The sequence below is a fragment of the Arvicanthis niloticus genome, chromosome 2 (assembly GCF_011762505.2).
Source record: "Arvicanthis niloticus isolate mArvNil1 chromosome 2, mArvNil1.pat.X, whole genome shotgun sequence".
Classification (NCBI taxonomy): Eukaryota; Metazoa; Chordata; class Mammalia; order Rodentia; family Muridae; genus Arvicanthis; species Arvicanthis niloticus.
Genome location: NC_047659.1, coordinates 71,460,889 through 71,474,336, shown reverse-complemented (window position 1 = coordinate 71,474,336; position 13,448 = coordinate 71,460,889).

Sequence of the window (13,448 nt, the reverse complement as noted above, 5' to 3'; positions counted from 1 at the left end):
ATTTTTCCCTAGAAACCTTCAAAATCAATACAGCTAGCTGTATGTTAAATGAGTGTATGACTTTGAACATTTTAATAAGTAGAACTGAGATATCTTTTTAAATCAAGTATAGAATCATGCATTAGTTGTACTCAATTTTTTATAACAAAGGAAAGGCTAAAACTAAAATATTTAAATGACCATGTTGGGTAATATGTGGGTAATACATGTTTTATAGCTTAACCTCAAAGCATATAACTCATGTTTCTTGAAAACAAATACAAACTTAATTTTTTGGATTATATTGCATAGACAATATTAGTCCATAATTTCCTGTATAATATAAACTCACTGAGATTATTTGGAACCCACATACATGGAATTCCATTACGTTAAACTTGATGCAATATGTCTTAAAGGTATATGTTTTATGCTTACATCATATGACTACAAATAATTCTTGAGAGACACTTTTACATGAATTCAAAACTGATGTCTTTGAAGTGAAAAACAATTCAATATATTTGTGTGTGTGTGTGTGTGTGTGTGTGTGTGTGTGTGTGTGTGTGTTTGTGTACCTACCTACTAGTTATCAAAACATTTGTGTTACAGACTCCAACACCGAGGACTTGAGTTTTCTCTTCATGTTCATCTATCATCAACACTGTGATGCATGTCAATTCTCTTCTACAGCTAAATGTCTCAAATAAAGGGAAATTATGGCCACAGAAGTGAACTGAAAGGCTTAAATAGGGATTTCACTCAAAGAAACCACTAGTAGTTCCATTATGCTGATATCAAGTATGACAAAAACTTTTACAATCTATTCCTCTTCAGAAGTTCAGAATAATGAATTTATTTGAAATTGTTTCCTAAAATGGATTATCACAAATTTAACAATTTAAAATAATGTACATTTATTTCCTAACAGTTCTGGTTTCAGATGTTTACCATATAATCTGACAATCAAGTCAGATATAGCTTGACTATATCCTCTGCTTAGTGACTCATGAAGCCAAAAATCAGATGTTGGCTTCTTATGTAGTCTCTGCAGTTCCCTTTGCTTTTAATTTGAACTAGACTCTTGACAAAGAATGCTTCTTTGAGACTCTAGGAGTAGGTATTTCCCTCCCTTACCATCCATTACCAATTAGACTCCTCAGTTCCTTAGGTCACGTGCCTTACCTGATTTCAAGAAGTGTTCTCTGGTGTTAAAAATTCATCTGATTTGACCAAATTCACCCAGATGACTAAAGATAATTTCCAGAACTTCATGCCTTTAATGTTAATCCTGCCTATAATATCCTTATACATGTGGCAAAGCTACAATCCTGGCCCAAAAGAGAAAATATCATGAGGGTCTAAATATTATTCACTGCAAAGTAATTAAGTGCTGTAGGCCACTTAGAACAGAAATAATGCATGTTGCTAAGGAAACACTGGGGCACCTGAGAGTAAGAGTTTTTAAGGAAGATAGAATCTCACTGTGAGAATCCAGAAGCTACACAATATGAAGAGAACTCAGCTTTTCACTGAAAAAGACAGTAAGTTACCATCATGGCAAACATCATGGGCAAAATAGGAGAGATTACAGTGAACTTCAAATGAAAAGAACAGACTATTTTTATGTTCAAAATAGGTGGAAATCAAGAAAGAAAAATAAATCAAAAAGGGAGCTGAAAATCTTCCTGCCATATAATTTGCCAACTTTTTCCTCTGTTGTTTGCTTGATATAGACAATTTTTTTAAGTAGAACAAAAATAATCAATTAAAAAATGGCTATCTACTACAGAATTGGTAGGGACATTTGGGGAATTTTAGGGACAGTAGTTGAAAAAGGCTAGGGGAAAGAAATAGAGGAGGGGAAAGAATGTAATCCTATTTCAATTGAAAACGTATTTTAAAATAACATACTTTTATAAGATAGAAAATAAGAAATTGGCAGAAGGTAATCATTTAATGGAAGGTGGCTTACAATTTCAGAGAATTAGCCTATTATTTTCATGGCGAGAAGCATGGCAGAGTGCAGGCAGACATGGTGTTAGAGATGGAGCTGAGAGTTCTAAATCTTGATCCAATGGTGGCAGCAGGAGACTGTGTGACACATTGGGCATAGCCCTAACATAAGGGGACCTCAAAGTCTGCCTTTTACACTTCCTCCTCACGACCGCACCTCCTAATTTTGACACTCCATATGTGTCAAATATTCAAACACATGAGTCTATGGAGGACATTCCGATTCCAACCTGTATAGCATTTTTTTCAATAAAAGTGTTGCTCCAGTCTATAATTTTGTCACTACTGATAAAATTGTACACTCTAGTTTGTTTTTTGAGTGGATCTCTGAGTAACACAGTACAAGCTAACTGAAATTTAGGATATCAAGAGAAGACAAAAAGTGAAACTCTTCAGTGTACAGTGTACTGACATTATTTTACATTTGGGGAAACTGTTATGGCTATGGAGTAATGGATGTTTGAAAACCCTTTAGCTTACAGACATTCAGGAATGTGTAATACATCAAAATTCTTAGAAGATGGTATTTATCCATACAGCTGTTTAACATCTTTTTATTGACTGTATTACAACTTTGCTATTAGATATTTCAATAAAAATAAAATAATAACCACATAGCAAAATAAATAAATAACAAAATAATCAAATAACTAAAAGCAAGAAAAAGTAGATTTCAGAATTTAAATTCTATTAACGAAGAAATTTCTCCATTTAACTCAACTAATTGAACTGAGTGAATTTTAAAAAAATTCAAAAGTTAAGGAATAAATGTTATGAAATTTTAGACATCATTGGAGAACTTAGAAATAGATTATCTTCTGGATGGAAAATATTAATAAAAAATGAATAAAAGCGTTAAGACCTCTTAAACCAAAAAATTAAAATGTATCTCAGGTTTTTGAGAACTCGTAAGTATAAGATCTGGGTCAAGTTCAAGTAACTGAAATAGTTTTTCTTTTTTTAAAAATTTTGTTCTTTATTTATTTTAAATTCCAAATTTTATTCTCCTCCCTATTCAACCCGGAATGATCCACATTCCATATCTTCTCCCTGCAACCTGTCTCAATGAGGATGTCCCCACTTCCCACCCTCCACTCCTCACCACACCAGACCTCTAAACTAACTGGGACCTCCAGTTTCTTGGGGATTAGGTGCATCTTCTCTGACTAAACCCAGACCAAGCAGTCCTCTGCTGCATATGTGTTTGGGGCCTCATATCAGCTGATGTTTGCTGCCTGGTTGGTGGTCCAGTGTCTGAGAGATCTCAGGAGTCCAGGTCCTTTCAAGGTTGCCCTTCTCCTCATCTTCTTCTGGCTTTCCCCTAATTCAACCACATGAGTCAGTAGCTTCTGTCCATTGGTTGGGTGCAAATATCTGCAATTCTTCTTAATATGTGGATAAGAATGTAGGATCCTAGTAGTCCAACATAATTATCTTATAGACACAAATGCATTATTTTGTAGATAGTTTCTTTCTTTACTGTCTCTTAAAATCTCAATACCCTAGAGCCTTTACACAAACTAGCTAATTAATAAAATGAATAACACATGAGATAGGTCATAAGAAAAGTGAAATACATATGAGCAACATCTCTCTTGGCTTCTGGTCTATCGATATGCTACAGGATCAGAGAACTAGACTAGAGTAAAAAGAGTAGTGTAAAACCATGGCTACCATAATATAATTTAAAGATAATATAATTTAAAAGATACCAGCATTCAGGTGAACTCCATGCCATTGAAATCATAATGTCTGTGAGTTGGAGTGAAGAATAGGAGCTTTAAAAATTCAGTTAGCTGATTCTGATGTACTGCATCACTTAATGACACACTATGTCAAATGTGAAAATATATGTAGCCATGGTAACTTCTCCAGTCATATTTTCCTCAGGTTTTATAAAATTTCAAGATCTTGTAAATTAAAACATAATACTTGATTTGAAATGTGAAATAAATAAGATGGTTAACAATTGTCCAACTAAGACTTTGGAAAACACTATTGTATTCTGCTAAATATCAACATAGTTAGATAGTTGTAGGCAATATTCCAATACTCCTTAACTCTAGAAATAATGAACTAATAGTAATTTCATTCACAAGGAGCCACTTGCAATTGTGAGTGATTTTTATAAAGCAGTATCCAAAGTAGTAATTAATATAATATCTAAATTCACTAGAATATAAATGCTAAATCAATTCCAAGAACTAGGAAATAGAATTATGGCATTTCATGATAAAAGAGTATATTGGCTTCATGATTGTAGAGTTACCTTTATTGAGTAGAAACCATTTGAAAATCAAATGGCTTTAAATAAAACATTATGTGTCTGTAGGTTAAATATAAACATCTCTTTTTAATGCATTTGCATTTATTTTTGATTGTTTTGGTTTGAGAATTTCTGAACCTGGAATGTTTTCCTTTTCAACTGGACTATTCATATCTTTTCAGGTATTTGATAACAACATAAATAGACTAGTGATTAGACATCTGGCAAAACTATTTCTTATTCAATAGATATTGGTCAGGCTGAGGTGACTCTATAGAGCACACTAACACAGACTTATTCATATGGATGAGGTCCTCTTAAATCCTAGAATTATATTGAAACTCACACTTCCTCCCAATTTTGTTAGATGAATATCAGCTCAAATTCAGGAGATAAAGATATACATCATACCTTTATATTAAAAGAGTCACAAAAATCATATTATAAATATATGCAATATATTGAATGAAAGTATTTTTCACACTTATACATTCATATTATCACTTCTTTATTTCTTTAAACAGTTTTGTTCCTACATTTTTCATATCATAAAATCACTTACTATGATTTTTAAAAAAAAATTAACCACTACTTTTTTTACATTTATTTTCACTTAAAAACCCTCTGAAAATCTTTTTGCTAAATTGTGGAAATCTTACATTGAGACTCATCTTGCACATGATGAAGAGTTAAGATCCGCAAAGGATAAATTAGAAGCATATTCTTTAGTTACCTAGCTTCTTACAATCAGTTTCTTCTTTTCCCATGCTCATGATTGAAGCCAAAGAGATCCAATAGACCACATCCACTTGAAAGAATTATTGTGTTAAAAGACTCACATGTTGTCTCTACTGTAACTATAATTTCTACATCTATGTAGCTGGTACACTTTGATCAATGGACAACAAATATTGTTTTCTTGTAACATGTAACACACCAAAATATAAATACACAAGATATAGTTTCAATTAATTTTGGAGAGGGGAAATGGAGTAATGAATATGATCAAGAGTAAGCCTGGTAGTACATACCAATAAACCTCTCAAATTTTATCTAATAATCCATAACTTCTGGAATTTGTGTATTTGGAATTCTGTATTTTTGTGCATGAGTTGGAGCTGATATACTATTAGCAGCAGCAGCAGCAGAAGTAGCATTCTCTCTCTCTCTCTCTCTCTCTCTCTCTCTCTCTCTCTCTCTCTCTCTCCCTCTCCCTCTCTGTCTCACTGAGTGTGTGTGTGTGTGTGTGCACATGTGCAGATGTCTAGTGCAATGGATATGTGTTACAGATATACGTTCATGTCATTGTCTTAGTTCAGGCATTGTCTACTTGAAGTGAGAGAGTCTCTAGCCAAATATTTGCCAACTTGGCAAGATTAGCTGGCCAAGGAAATCTGTAGACACACCAGGCTTTGCCACTCAATCAATTGCCACTCATCATGTCCATTTATTTTATGTGAGTTTTGATGAGCAAGATCAAGTCCTGCTTGAAAATGACATTGCTGCCTATCTTCTCAGCCCCATTATTAACTTATAACAAATAGCTACATTACAGAAATGATGGGATCTCAGTTGTGATAATCACATTGCAAAGACACTGATTTCTACCTTCCATTTTATTCTTTTCTCTTTCATTGGTTTAGATAGTGACCTGTATGGTAAGGAACGGAACAGCTCAGGAGGAACTGAAGGATCCGATGAGATAATTAGTAAAGAACTTACATTTTTTTCACATCCCCTGAAAGTTTAACTTAATAAAAGAGCTTCAGGGAAAGATTCTGAGGTCAGCTATGACATGCTTCTCATTTAAAGACCTTATGGTTCATGGAATTTCACTATGTTACAATAGGTCAATAATATGCTGCTAATTATAACTCTCTATCTATTTGAACTATTAGGATCAGTATTAGTTAATCCTTTATGTTATTTACTTTGAGTTTCAGTCAATTTTCTATCAACAGACTGTCAGTTTATTATTCAAACATGTCTGAATTTTACCCTTATTTTCATTTTTTAATTTATATATTCATATACATAAATATTTCTAAAATAAAGTTTGCATAATATAGCTAAATTAATAGTGAATATAGGGGTATGTTGTGAACACGTTTATATGTATATATTTATATCTGTACATTAATTCCTTTACTGTGATATTCCCATTTAAAAAAAAAACAACAATACCAAGTATTATTTTTTTCCATTTCGTTATTTTTCTTGGACAGGTTTTTCCTTTGTTGGCTCGGTAAACTTGGACCTCACTATGTAGATCAGGCTGGCCTTGGACTCACAGAATGCCATCTGCCTCTACCTCTGAAGTGCAATGATTAAAGCCTGTGCCAAAATATTTGGCACAAAAATCATCTCTAACCATGACCCTGTCTCAGAGAAGTTATTTCTTTCACAGATTTGTATAAGAGTGTGTATTGACTCTTTTGTATATTTGTATAAGAGTGTGATACTGTTAACAGTATAAACTTGTCATAAGATATCTGACATCACTAGATATTTAAATATTAAATATTAAAACATCAAATATATTAAAATATAACTATTAAAGTAAAATTTCAAGATATCAATATTTATTAACTTTCCTACATTTTGCTTATATCAAGTTGGAAATTGAACTAAAAGCCTTATATATGCCGTGCAAGAACTCTATCACTGAGTTATCTGCATGGCCTTTGATATTTACATTAAAATAACATCATTTCCTCTTTTAAGTTTGAGAAAGTGGTTGCAAAATCTTGTTTTTCTTCTATTATTAATTGTGAAAAGAAAGAATTCCAAGGATTACATGAAAATACAGTGATCTTTCACTCCCTCTGTTGTAAATCAGATTTAATATTCAAAATGCCTGTTATATATGAGAGTAATAAATACTAGTAATAAATATTATATATATATATTTATAGTATAGTATAGTTGCAAATATACATATTGATTATATATTATTAATATGTTAATATATTATAAATAAATACTACTAATTATATATAACAAATTTTATACACACACATATATATTAGACTGTAAGTGCATTGTACACCACAGAGAGTTAATTCTTGATATATTTGAAGAATTGTAGGAGCCAGGGGGCACTAGACCATTTGAAAATAAGTTTCTACCTTAGGCACATGATAGTAAGAAGGCTAAATAATTGAGTATTGTTGTTAACCAGGTAAAGAATGCCTTTGATATTGTCTAAAAATTTTCTGAAATACTATGAAGAATTTCATTCCCAGGAATTGATAGGAAAACAATCATCTTTGAGTGAATGATTATTTATGTGCCAGAAAAAAAAGTGTGTATTATTTCTTTAAATACTGAGTTTGTGGTCCAGTAAATGAATGCATAATGAAAGAATTCTTCAACAAGTTCTATTTCTAGAAGAACCATAAATGACAAGGCTGAAGCAATAAGTTTCTCAGAAGCCATGTGGATTTGTACAAAGGGCAATAAAATTAACAGAATAAACCATATTGATTTTTAGCAAAAAAAGATAATAAAACACCAGGTACTATGCAGAGTAAACAACATATATTTCACAAATTATTAGAGCCTATGAAATCTAAAAACAGGGTTTTTGTATGAATGGGTCCTGAAGAGGGCCTATGATATCCAGACAGCTGTCTTTTAGAAGAGCCTCATATGTTAGAGAAGTGGTACTCTAATAGTATGAGTTTCTTGTAAGTATACTAAAATAATTATGCCTGTACTACCACAGAATCTCTATTTAAACTTGTTTAACTCTCAATGGCTCCCTTGTGCAAAGAGAATTATATTAATAATCACAGCTTCAGCATATAAGGTTGGGGTAAACCATAATTGCACACACTGTTTTGAAATATAAGGCATTTGTATAACAATATTAGTATCCTGGATATATTATAGGCTGCCATGCTGCTATATATAAAGAAGGAATAATTTAAATAATATAATCATAAGTATTTTTGCATGTTTGATATATAAGGATAAATGTGTATAGAGCTACAGGATTTGAGAGATAAGAGTTGAAAGACTGTGATAGATTAAAAAGAAAAGAGTCAGAATATGAATGTTTAGAAACACATACAACTTTGTGTTCCAGGATGCTACCTAAAATCAACTTAAAGACCTAGTCTTCTAGCATAAAGAATGGTGAATATTTTTTATGTATCTCTTCTTTGTAGACCGCAAATAATGCAATTTTTTTCTCTCTAGCCTAAACTTCTTTAATCACAAACATTTCATTTGATTGGTCCTCAGTTGAAGAACTGCAAAACTAAGTAAAATCTTGTTTGTTAAGTGTCCCACGAAAAGTGGAGTGTGAGAAATTTTCTTCTCTTAGACCTCCTTGGTTCTCTATTAACTGTGTTTCTAATTCCTCATTTATACCAACCAGCTCCCTCAGAATTAGGGCTTTATATTAACCTATGTTTTTCACATCTTCCTACATCTATATTTGCTTCTTCTATTCTTCTATTCTTTCTTGAAATATTTATTTAAATTCCAGTCTTTCTGAGACATCTCAAAATCTCTGAGAATGGTATTCAATACATTCACCCTAACCTAGAGACATTTAAATAGAAACCTTAAACTCCAAAGTTGTTTGGTTCATTTATATTTTCTTAGAATTATTTCTGTATCCATATGAGTTTCTGTGCTTGTATGTGTATATGTTTATGTATGTGTGCACATGTGTGTGCATACATTTGTTCATGTTTGTGTAGATTCCAGGGTATATGCTACATGTGCAAGTGTCTGTGCCTACATGCAGAAGTCAGAGGTCAACCATGGTGTTATTTGCTGGGTTTTTTTTTTTCATCTTAGTTATTAAGCCAGAGTCCTTCAATGATCTGGAGCATGTACATTAAATTATATTGGCTTGAAAAGCAAGCCCTAGGCCACCTACCACTCTATCGTCATTTAAAACCAGAATAACACATTAGGTTGTTCTACCTAGGTTTTGTGGATCTAGTTGAGGTCTACATAATTGCACAGACAGAGATTTATTGAATGAGGTATTTATTGAGTTCCTAGAAATAATTCTTTGAACAAATCACGCTTAATGGAATTAAACAGACTCCACCACAGTAAAACTGAATTGCAACAAATGGTTTATTTGATACTGGAGCACAAGATAACCCATGGGGAAAATAATTTATATCTTTGGACTTTCTATATTCTTTAATTATACACGACTTTAATGAAAAAATGTTGCTTTGAATATTGGTTAACTCAGGAGAAATTTTGAGAGGATTCTTTCTTAACAGCCACATTCACATGTAGATAAAAACACTGTCAGTTAAGTGTCAACTTTGACCAAGAAAAGTAAAATTCTTTAATTCAGTAGAAAAAAGAGTAGGATATATATAAAGCTAAGCCAATAAGCTTGGTTATTATTCAACAGCTTATATTCAAAGCTAATTGGATATTCAAAATCCCAGCTTATGTTTAATATGTAGCATTTTTTAGAAAGCCCAAGACAAATTGGCTAACTCTTTAGAAAATAACACCCTACATTCTTGACCTATGTTTTTTTTTAATTCCCTTTGATGCAATGAAGGATTCTTTTGAAATCTACTGTATTCAGCTTATAGACAATGCTATTATTTCTTATTAATATATGTACACATATCACTTATGAGTATAATTTATTAGTACCCATCCATTATAAAGTACATGATATTAAAATATACAACAAAATCACAATTTAAAGCAGATGTTTAGGACTAGAAAAAAAAAACTAGAGAAACAACAGCTTTCACATTTTCCTCAAAAACATAAAGTATCTTGGGGTACTCAAAACAAGTAAGTGAAAAACTTACATAATAAAAGTTAAGAAACAGAAGAAATTGAAAAAGATATCAGAGATATCAAAATGTATTAGTAGAATTAATATAATAAAATTGACCATCCTACCAAAAGAAATCTTCAGATTCAATGCATCCCATCAAAATTCTAGCAAAAAACATCAGAGAACATCAAACTACAATTTTGTGCTTAATATTGAAAACACACACGCACACACATGCACATACACACACACACACACACACACACACACACACACACAAATGAGGACAGCTGAGGCAACCCTGGATTTAAACAAAACCAAATGAAGAAAGCAAACTTCTCTAAGTTTCACCTTCAACATCCACAAATTATACTACAGATTTATAGTAATAAAAACATAATGGTTTTGGCATAAAAACAGAAGCACTGTACAATGAATTAAACTGAAGATTAAAAAATAAGTTTAAGAACCTATGTGTCATGAGACTTGATAGAAAGTCAAAAGAAAAATCTGGAAAAAGGATAACATTTTCAAAAATGTGCTTTGGTTAAACTGGATAGCTGCATGTGAAAGAAGCAAGCAGATCCATACTTATTAACCTGTGCAAAACTCAATGCCAAATGGATCAAAGACCTCAAGATGAGGCCAAATACACTGAATATGGCAGAAGATAAAGAAAACATCTTTGAATTCATCGGCACAGGAAAGGACTTTCCAAAAAGAATACTGATGGCAGGGGCAATCAACAGCTTCTGTATGGCAACAATATCAATGTTTAGACAAAGTAACGGCTTACAAAATGAGAGAAGAGTTTTACCAACTACACATTCAGTCAAAAACTAATATCCAAATATATACAGAATTCAAAAACTGGGCCTCAATATAACAAATGAATTATGAATGGTATACAAATCTATTCAGAGAATTATTAGAAAAAGTAAACACAAATGGCTGAGAAGCACTAAAGGAAATGTTAAATATTTTTAGTCATCAGGGAAATGCAGCTCAAAACTACTTTAAGATCCTATCTTATACCAGTCAGAATGATCAAATAATAATAATAATAATAATAATAATAATAATAATAAATAATATATAATATAATATTTAAATATAAAATAATAATAGTAATAAAACAAATGGTAATGTATTCAGGCAGTAATGTAGCATATTTATCCATTGATGATGTGAGTGGAAACTTGTAAAGCTATTATGAAATGAGTATGGTGGTTCCTCAGGAAGCTGAGTATGGGCCTTTCACATGATCCAGGTTTAGCACTCTTTGGAAGATACTCAAGGCAATCTACATCATACTAAGGAGACCTTCACTCATCCATGTTTATCGCTGCCCTATCATAATAAGCATATATTTTAAACAGCCTGGATCCCCATAACAAGAAATGGCTAAAAGAAAACTTTTAAGTTTACACAATGAAAATTACTCAATTGTAAAAGAAAAAAATAAGAAGCCATAAAATTCAAAGGTAAATAGATAGAATGAGAAATAATCATCCTGATTAGGTATCCCAGACACACAAAAAACAAATATGGTATGCATCTGCTTATATGTGAATGTTTTGTTTTGTCTTTCATAAGCAGGCTACAATTTATACAACCACAGAAGTTAGGTCTAGATTAGGTGACTACAGGCAGAGAATTGAATAACCATAGGAGGCTGAAATAGAATAGGGAAGTATGAACATGTGAATAAAAAGGATTGGAACAGGAGGCTCAGATATAAACAGACAAAAGGGAGTGAGGGAAGAAGATAAGGATTTCTAACACTAAGGGACCTTTCCAGGGTGATATGGAAACGTAATAGAGTGAAATATTCCTAACTTGTATATAAAATTGTGATTGCCAAATAATATTGGTGATAGATCCATACTGAATATCTGATATGATAAAATGAATATTCCTGTTTATTAAATTGGTTACATGTCATTAAATTGGCTACAGGAGCCCCATTGTATTTTTCTAAATAACCAAGGCCATTGCCATGGTCACTGGTTTCTCTAAACAAACTGAAGATATAGTCCTATTGCTGATAACCACATATAAATAATTTATGAAATATGGAAACATCAAGTTGGTGCTTAACTAGAAAGTTTACTCATGCTAACTTGTGTTTATAATAGTAGGAAGTATTCTGCATGCTACCAAGGGGCAAAGAAAAACACCAACCCATCTACAAATGCCTTGATCTACAATGGTCACATATGGGAGGTGCAAATGCACTACTGGAACTCTTTCTTGAGACTGCTCAAGTGGCCACAAACCTGAGACTACCATTGGTCTCAGAAGTAAACCAAATAGTACTGTTCTGCTGAAGAAACAGAGAGCAACAAACTTACTCTTAAAGACTTTCTGCTATACTCATAGATCAGTGTCTTGTTTAGCCACCATCAAAGGAGCTTCATCCTCCAAGATGGGAATAAGATACAAAATCCCATAACTGGACATAGACAGAGTGAGAAATCTTGGAACACTGTGTTCTTATTTGGAGGTCCATACCCCAGACTACATTTAGGGCCATACCCCTGACTACAAAAGAGGAGGCAGAAAGATTGTAAGAGCCAGAGCAGGTGGAGATCACCAAAAAAAGGAGGCCATTTAAACAGCAGAATCAGTGCACATAAGAACTTGCAAAGACTGTAGTAGCATGCTCAGTATCTGCAGAGGGTTGAGTCCAGTGAGACAGAAGCAAACAAAGCAAACACAAAACTTTCTCAAAGCGATAATCCACTATAAAAGTAAAAATGGTTTTCTCGAATGAAGTATCCTTGGGTATACAAACCACTATTCAGGCCAAGCCCTGTTTCCAGCAATAGATGGCCAAAACAACATGAACTGAATGGTATTTTGGAAGGCTTTTGTTGTTCTTTTTGTTGTTATTATTGTTGCTGTTGTTTGGTCTCATAATATTTTTTTAGGCATCTTTCCTCTTTTCTTTCCTTTTTCTTTACCGTATAGGTGTTTTGTTTACATATTTCTGATTTTGTGTTTTTGTGCTATTTCTGTGACTGCCAGTATGTATGTCTTGTTGTCTATAGGTGATGCTTGTGCTTTTTGTTTGGCTCTTTGTTCTTTTCTGTTTATATGTTTGTTTTGTCCTGTTCATGTTTGTTTTAACCTTGTTTTATTATTCTTAGTTTTAATTTTTAGATGGCTGTTTATTTTTAATGAATGAGAGCAAAAAAGAATGTGGATTTGCATGGGTAGAACCATTGGGAAAATCTGCAATAAGTTGAGGGAGAGGAATCATAGTCAGAAATATATTGTATGAAAAAGTATTTTAAAATAAAAGAGACAGATGTTTGAATTAAATAAAGTTTCTTACTCGGTTCCATACAGATTCAAAAAAATTACATGATCTATCAACTCAGTTTAATTGTAAATAAAATAAAC